The following is a 9,587-nucleotide window of genomic DNA, read 5'->3' as shown; positions in this document are numbered from 1 at the left end:
AGGCATCGATGTTTGATAGACAGGGTGATGGTCCAATCTAGAGCATTTGGAAGGAGGGTATGATCTTCAACTGGATCCCTACATGAAAACAAGAAAGCTAGAATTAGAAAACTACTTGAATGAACAATGGACTAATATATATATTTTTTGCACTATTTATGTGGACAGTTGCTGTATTGGTAACAATATAGGCTTATTGAGTGAGTGAGTGAGTGAGTGAGAGTGAGCGAGCGACAGAGAGAGAGAGAGATGGGAAAGAGAGAGAGAGCGAGAAAGAGAGAGATAGGAAAGAGAGAGAGAGAGAGAGATGGGAAAGAGAGAGAGAGAAAGAAAGAGAGAGAGCGATGGGAAAGAGTGTTTGCTTATAAAGGAGAGAGAGAGAGTGATGGGGAAGAGTGTTTGCTTAGTAAGGAGAGAGAGAGAGATATATAGATGGGAAAGAGAGAGAGATGGGAGAGAGAGAGAGAGAGAGAGAGAGAGATAGGGAAGAGTGTTTGCTTAGTAAGGAGAGAGAACGCAGTTTGACCAAACATGCCTGAACAGATGAGATGACTACTAACAGTGCATCTGTGTCCGTCATGAACACAGTTTTCCATTGGAGTCTGTGTGTGTGTGTGTGTGTGTGTGTGTGTGAGTTCCATTGTCATGACCCACAAAACCCAGCCACTAAACCGTTTTAACGACAGATGGTTTGTCATTGGCACGAGATCCACAAACACCATCTTCAAAACAACCACAAAATCCCGCCTCTGCGTGCCAGACCTGTGTCCATTTGCCCAGACGAACAACCTTGGAGGAAAGACCTTGTGATCAACAGAGCGCTTGTGTACTTAGAGTAAATAAAGGAGAAAATGTTGCTGTAAACCTGGAAACTAACAGATGATTCAGAGACTCTGTGATTCTGTGTCTGAAATGCCTTACTGGTTACATCCTACTGCATACTGGCCCAGTGCATGCCGTGTTCTCATGTAGTATGCAAGAATACGTCTTCTTCTCTCTCTATATATATATATATATCTCTCTCTCTCTCTCTCTCTCTCTCTCTCTCTCTCTCTTAAGCGTGAAATACACTTCTGCATCCTTCTCCGACCTTCTCCGCCCTCGAAAATAAATGGCCGGGTGGTCGGATTCAGAAAAATTTGATCGTACTTACAGGCCCCATACACACTTCTACGACGGCTGTGGGTGCTGAAAGTAATTTACCGCGGCAATAATAATTATAAGGACGGCAACAGCGCTTTAAAGCGACGTTTTACATTATTCAAAGGTGAAAGATTAAAGGCAAGAGAATCGACAGGTGTAGGCTACCTTCTCATTATGTGTGTGTGTTGTCAGTGTTTGTAATACAATGGTGTTGGCTGTAAGTAAAATCCATTTTTGACAATAAAATAAATCCCATTTAGGATAAACAGCCTTCTTCCTATGTGCGGGAGTTTGTTTAACAGTTGAACTGTGCGGGAGTTTGTTTAATACGCAGGTCTAATTTCCCATGAGGCTTTGCTCCGACCATTCTACATTAATTTATGAACAAAGAAACTAATTAAATCGCTGGCCAATTTATATTTGTGGTCATGAAAGTTATGTAACGTCTGAATAAAAAGAAATAGATCAAGATAGGAGGCTAAACAATCAGTAGGCTGGATTAATGAAAGTGAGTTCGACACACACCATGAGTGAGATGTAGAGAGACAACAAGTGTTATACATAGTGGTTGGAATCAGCTAGATGCAGCTGTTGGAGAACTTGGCAATTATTTTCTTTTATGAGAGACATTGACTCGGTGGGTGATGATGTCGTTGGGAAATAATGTCGTTAGTGGACCAATCACAGCCAAGGGGGTATCCGACTCTCTCCGACTCTACGAAAAGTTAGAAAAAAGCGTTCCTTTCCGACCAGCTTTCCGGGTGCTCTCCGAGGGCTCGGATGGGCGTTAACACCTGGGGGAAGGTGTTGCCAAGGCGTGCCAAGGCTTGCCAAAGTGTCCCTCTACGACCGAATTTGAGATCTGTTAATCACGCTTCAGTCTCTCTCTCCTTCATTCTCAAGCTTTGTCTCTCGAAATGTAGTACAAGAATACGTTTATAAGTGTATATATATATATATATATATATAACAGTGTAGTATGAAGGTGTAGTATGCATGCTGTGTTCTCACCTTAGTATACAGTGTAGCATACAAGAATAAGTATGCAAGTATATATAACAGTGTAGTATGCAGGAATGAGTCTTCATTTGAGGGAAACTCCAACAAGCACTCATCGGCTTGGGAGGAATAAACAATTCCCTCAAATTCTGGACTTGTACCTCCCACAACGTACACCCCTATGCAAACACACACACACACACACACACACACACACACACACACACACACACACACACACACACACACACACACACACACACACACACAAAAAGGACGAGCCTGAACTTGCTCTCTCCCTCAGCTGTGTGCAAGGAGAGTGAGGAGGGAGGCACACCTAACCCAAGGTCTTTCACAATCACACAAACTCAGAGCCACAGAGAAACCCAATCTCAATGCAAACACACACACACACACACACACACACATACACGTTCTACAAAAGACAAATAAATGCATTGGAGCGAGAGAGAGAGAGAGAGAGAGAGAGAGAGCGAAGGAATATAGAAAGAGAAGAGAGTGTGTGATTACACTAGTTATTGTGCTTTGGAGAGGGAGGGAAACAGAGATATTACACCAGGGAACATACAGGAGAGAGAGCAAGAGAGAGAGAGACACACACACACACACACACACACACACACACACACACACACACACACACACACACACACACACACACACACACACACACACACACACACACACACACACACAGAGAGAGAGAGAGAGACAGAGAGCGGGAGAAAGAGGGTGATGGGGCAGGACAGATAGTGAATGAATAGAACATAGCTGAGATTCCCACAAGCACAGAAAAATGCGAAGGAGTATATATGTGTGTGTAAGAGCGAAAGTGTGTATGTAGGAGAGAGAGTGTGTATGTGTGTGAGAGAGAGATTGTGTATTTGTGTGTGAGAGAGAGTGTAGAAGACAGAGAGTGTGAGTGTAAGCGAGAGAGAGAGTGTGTGTGTGTGTGTGAGAAGGAGAGTGTGTGTGTGTGTGTAAGAGACACAGTGTGTGTGTGTGTGTGTGTAAATATGCCCCTAGTCCCTGAGCTGCCACACATCAATTCCCACGCACCCATTAGACTGAGCGAGCCAGCAAACACACACACACCACCTTTTAGTGGTCAGGGCCTGCACTTCTCGTCAGCAAGGAACAGCTCTCCACAAAACACAACTCGCTGTTTAAAATAAATAAATAACTCCTCAAATATGCAAAGAGGCTTTCAAAGTATTCCATCTGCCATCCATAACTCATTTTTGCCAGTGTGTGTGTGTGTGTGTGTAAAACTCATAACTAATAATAAAAAAATAAAAAAAAATGTCCTGAATTGACCTGGGGTTGGTTGTCAGCACTGCTAGAACCGGTAGCTTATCACACACCAATGACTTTCTAGGGTGGGGGAACTTCTATGGCATCTTAGAACCCTTATATAGTATGGGCTGAAGGAGACCCTAAACACGTGCATCTTAGAACCCTTTTACAGTACAGGCTGAAGGAGACGCTAAACATGCGCATCTTAGAACCCTTATACAGGCTGAAGAGGACACCTTGAACGTGCGGGGCAACAGACCACCATGTGTTGGTTCATGCCAGAGACAGCCATGTTGGAACTCTGTGTCTGCATGTGTGTGTGTGTGTGTGTGTGTGTCTGCATGTGTGTGTGTGTGTGTCTAGACAGTCATGTTGGACATGTGTGTGTGTAGGAGAGTGTGTGGTCATGTATGTGTGTGTGTGTGTGTGTCTGCATCAAACACATGCTAGGGAAAGCGCTGCACTCCGGTCAAAGTTAGCCCAGGTATGAATGATTCGTGTTTGCACACTTTTGTTGTGTTCCAAAAACATTTAATTAGACACTTCTCTCATGACATACTCTTTAAGTCCCATAGGCCCGGTGAGGCTAGTAACAAAGCCCTAAGTTATAAACTTGAACATTATATGCAACACCGCAAAACAGAACCCTACTAGAAACCACGAAACCAGTGCCAATGCAGGAAAAATAACTACTTCTCCTTCTACTGCACGCACACCCACGTGCACGTGCACACGCACACACACACACACACACACACACACACACACACTGTAGGACAGACACACTCGCACATGCAAAAACAACACGCACACACACCCACACACACACACAAATGAGGGAGACATACACATATAATTTACCAAGTGATCGTATTACGTTCTGCTCCACAGAAACACAACGATGACTCATCTACACACACAGACCGCACGTACACGAACACACACACACACACACACACACACAGTGAGACCGTGCCAACAGGAAGGGGCATATTGACAGATTAGGTGGAAGTCATCTTTGGTCAAATTATAATAATGTTTTTGAGAACAGTGAGGGTAGCATGTCAGCAAAACAGCATTTAGCGATTCTGTGTTGACAAACAATATTTAGCACCATAACAAATTTTAATCAGATATAATAAACATGCACAACACCCATTACGTCTATTGAGTGTTCACACTCATTCAAACCTATCTGGAGAAATCAAGTAGGCTCAGTGAATGCTGCTTGGTTGTCTGACTGACTGAAATGACAATTACTAACCAAATTTAATTTCAAATGTACTCAAAGTGGGTCAGTATTCCAAAGTCAACGGTCTCCAGTGAATGAAGGTGTTTCGACCTCATGTAAGCGCCACACCTTAATATAAATAGCCTACCTGCAGTTAGGCGTTAAAGCATTCTTAACCAATCACTGCTCAGAAGCTCCCCACACTAACCGGTTCCAGGTCATTCCCTATTGGTGGAATGTCCTGCAGCCAACAGAGTTTGGCCCGGAGCATTGTGACATCACCCGAGTGTGATTCCGCATGGAGTGACAAGGGTGTGGCCTGGAGCATTGTGACCTCACCAGAGGGCAATTCCGCATGGAGTGAGTGTGGGTGCGGCCTTGGCAGTGAGCCGATTCCCAGAGCGGACACCTGTGCAACCAGAACATTGTCTCGCTCTCTCCCCCGGGTGCAACTGTAATGTGACAATTCAAGTCACAATTACACAGCTGATGTAAAGGGTAGTAGTTGAACTGCCTAGCACTACCAGAGCAGGGGCATCCCTCTCTACCTTTAAGAAGCTCTTGAAGATCCAACTCTTCAGAGAGCACCTCCTTTCCTAACTTGCACTTCGACTAGTACTTAACTTGCACCTACAGCAGTTATTTATTTTTATTTTTTATTTGAGTCATTTAGCAGACGCTTATCCAAAGCGACTTACAAGGAATTTGCATTTATACATCAGGAGCAGTTAGGGGTTTCAGGGTCTTGCTTAGCAAGGAGGAGTGGGGAATCGAACTAGCAACCTTCCGATTACTAAACGACTCCTCTACCTCCTGTACCACTGTCCTGGTCTTGATTTCTTTTTTTTTCTATTTCTTATGTGAAGTAGTATTTATTGTTACACTAGGTCCCTTTTGCTCGTTGCTTGATTGTTCTTTCCCTTGTACGTGGCTTTGGACAAAAGCATCAGCTAAATGACTAATTGTAAATAGGTAACAGTCTACACGGTTGTGCCATGTTTCGCTCATAATTAACAACAATTGGAAATTTACCTATGAGAATAATATACCTTACAAGCGTATACATGAGGTGCTATAAATAAAATGTTTGATAAAATGTGAGAGGAAATGTTTAAGGTTAAAATTGACATTATATTGGTGCTCAGCTGTGCTGATATAATGGAAAGTATGGAAAGAAAAGTATTCCAAGATCACTTTATATCTACACAAGCTTTTTTTTTTTTAAGACATATTTGTTCATAGAGGGGGATGTCTGTTCCTGAGCAAATTTGCATTTAAATGAGAATAATATTTATGAATATTTTTGTATTCACTTTAAGCGATCTTGATAAACAAAACCGCATCTTCACAACACGGAGGCCCTGGCTGTGCGATCTGACTAGAGTGTGTGAGAGTGTGTGTGTGTGTGTGTGTGTGTGTGTGTGTGTGCGTGCACATTTGAACCATTGGTCTACGAAGAACCACTTGGAGACATTACTACTCAAATGGTTCTCCTGTTCTGTTTGGTAGAACCACCCAATAATAACCCTGGCCGAGGTTCCACCCACTTCCAACTGCAGGTAACAGGGCTTTAAACCACAGTTCTCTCACACACACACACAGACACACACAGACACACACAGAGACACACACAGAGACACACACACAGACACACACACAGACGTTCCACCCAGTTCCATCTGCAGGTAACAGGGCTTGAAACCACAGTTCTCTCACACACACACACACAGACACACACAGACACACACAGACACACACACGTTCCACCCAGTCCCATCTGCAGGTAACAGGGCTTGAAACCACAGTTATAACTTCAACTTCAAAAAGAACTTCAAACAGCTACAGCTAGTGCAACAACACAGATTCAGGTAAATTGTATTTATTTTATAAGACTTTGACTTAAAGCAGCACTAAGGAGGTCTGTTCCAAAACTAGTAAGCTAACTGCCTAAAAGGTATGTAAAACCCTAGCAAACACCACCAACAGCCCAGTTCACACTGATAGAAGCTTAAGTGTAATTACTTTATGGTGCTGATCTCTTCCAGAGTCGTTCAGGTAAATTGACCAGATAAGTAGGGGTGTGTGTCTAAAGTGTGTGTGTGTGTGTGTGTGTCTTTGTAGTGTGTGTGTGTGTCTTTATCTCTGAAGTGTTTGTGTGTGTATCTCTGAAGTGTGCGTGAGTGTGTGTTAGCCTACAAAACTAAATGCCAGTGCCTCAATGTGGTAAGTGCTTACATAAATGTGGCAAGTGCTTACCTAAATGTGGCAAGTGCATATCTAAATGGGGCAAGTGCTTACCTAAATGTGGCAAGTGCATATCTAAATGGGGCAAGTGCATATCTAAATGTGGCAAGTGCATATCTAAATGGGGCAAGTGCATATCTAAATGTGAATTCATGTCTGTTCAAGAGTCTCGCCTACATGTAGTTTTTTTTTTTTAAAGACGACCAGCACTTGCAGTAACAGGTGCAGCAGAAATTGTATGTATGTGTATGGCAACCTGACTTGTCTTAATTCCACTGCTTAACAAGAGCATGGCAACCTGCCTAGTCTTCATTTTTTTATGCTAAACCAGAACAGTGAAACCAAAAGCAGTTTGCTGGGAATTACCCATCATGGCCAAAAACACCCAGAGTTCAACATTGACGCCACTCTTCAGAGATCTGCTCAAAGAAAAGGCTACAACCAGCCAACATCAGATAATGTTCTGTGTTCAGAGAAGGAACCAGCCAACATCAGATAATGTTCTATGTTCAGAGAAGGAACCAGCCAACATCAGATAATGTTCTATGTTCAGAGAAGGAACCAGACAACATCAGATAATGTTCTATGTTCAGAGAAGGAACCAGCCAACATCAGATAATGTTCTATGTTCAGAGAAGGACCCAGCCATCGCCAGATAATGTTATGTCACATGTTAACGTATGTGTTAAGAGAGTCTCTTGATGCGATGTGAGGGTAGAGCATCCTTGAACGCATACACACACAAGCACACGAACGTCGACATTGATCACACTATATCTGTCCACACAACTCATACAGAGCCTGGAAGTGTCACACACACACACACACACACACACACACGGTCACACACACACACAGGCACACACACCCAGTAGGTGTCAATAGCAGGCCTGTTTGTGGCTGCTTGTATTTCCTCAGCCTGTAGAATCTTTAAAAATCATTGGGCAGGTCTGAAATATCTGACTGATGAGAAGTCGAGTGGAAACCGATTCGACCGTCGTTTCCTGCAAAGCAGCACACCCACAAACTAGCACCGCAACGGGGCACTCAGAAACGAGTTCTCACGTTCACAGCCTGACTGCAGCTTATAGGTGCAGCACTGTTAGTTCTCTGTTAGAACCAACCAGAACCTGTGCCTTACATGGCCCTGGAGCAGATACTGGATCATGCTCAGTTCTGTACTGTAGATGGCTGCAATGTAAAGTATTTGTACATTGTACAGTATTTGTACATTGTACAGTATTTGTACATTGTACAGTATTTGTACATTGTACATGTGAGGGGGAGAGAAAATATAGACATATATATGAGAGAAAAAGAGAGAAGGAGAGAGAGAGAAGGAGAGAGCGAGGACCAGTGTGTAGAAAGTAGGGGTGGGAAGAAAACAAAATCGATTAATCCTGGATCATGCTCAGTTCTGTACTGTAGATGGCTGCAATGTAAAGTATTTGTACATTGTACAGTATTTGTACATTGTACATGTGAGGGGGAGAAAGAATATAGACAGTGAGAGAAAAAGAGAGAAGGAGAGAGAGAGAAGGAGAGAGAGAGGACCAGTGTGTAGAAAGTAGGGGTGGGAAGAAAACAAAATCGATTAATCCTGGATCATGCTCAGTTCTGTACTGTAGATGGCTGCAATGTAAAGTATTTGTACATTGTACATGTGAGGGGGAGAGAGAATATAGACAGTGAGAGGAAAAGAGAGAAGGACAGACAGAGAGAGAGAAGGAGAGGGAGAAAGAAGGAGAGAGAGAGAGATAGGACCAGTGTGTAGAAAGACAGAAAGAAAGACAGGGAAGAAGAATCAGTAGGTAGAAATCGCAAGAAAGAGATGTCATAACGAATGAAGGTATGGAAACTAGGGTCAGAAAGGGGGGATGCGGAGGACAACCAGAGGAAAGAATGTAACTTCTGGTCTCTTGGCTCCAGGTCCATAGTGGTTTTATGCATAACTAGCACTGGGCTTTTATACACTACTACAGATTCAGAGGCGACTGCACAGGAAAGACAAACAAGACAATATAAGGGAGAGAGAGAGAGAGATAGATAGATAGAGAGAGAGAGAGAGAGAGAGAGAGAGAGAGAGAAACAGACAAGACAGCTTCAAGGACAATGTCAGCCAGAGAGAGAGAGAGAGAGAGAGAGAGAGAGAGAGAGAGAGAGAGAGAGAGAGAGAGAGAGAGAGAGAGAGAGAGAGATTGTGTGTAAAACAAAGAAATTCACCCTAAATCTGGAAAGGGGAACCCCCAGACATGAGAGAGAGAGACAGAGAGAGAGACAGACAGACAGAGAGAGCAAGACCGAAAACAGCTGGGAAGACGAATCAAATTAGACCACTACAAGCATGCATTCTAATTTCTAAGGTTCTAATTTTCTGAGATGCCAAATGAAGGGGGAGGGAGTGTGTGTGTGTGTGTGTGTGTGTGTGTGTGTGTGTGTGTGTGTGTGTGTGTGTTTCAGTGTGTGTGTATATTTATGTTAGAGTATGTGTGTGTATATGTGTGGGGGGGGGGGGGGGGGGTCATACAGGAGAGAGGGAGGAAAGGGAAACCAGTGAAGGTAGCCATGCGAGGACGCTGTGAGGGTTGATGTGGGAGAGAGAGAGAGAGAGAGAGAGAGAGAGAGAGAACATCTTGTGTTTGTGGGTAAATGA

The sequence above is a fragment of the Sprattus sprattus genome, assembly GCF_963457725.1.
Source record: "Sprattus sprattus genome assembly, chromosome: 1".
Classification (NCBI taxonomy): Eukaryota; Metazoa; Chordata; class Actinopteri; order Clupeiformes; family Clupeidae; genus Sprattus; species Sprattus sprattus.
Note: the sequence above shows the minus strand (reverse complement) of the source record.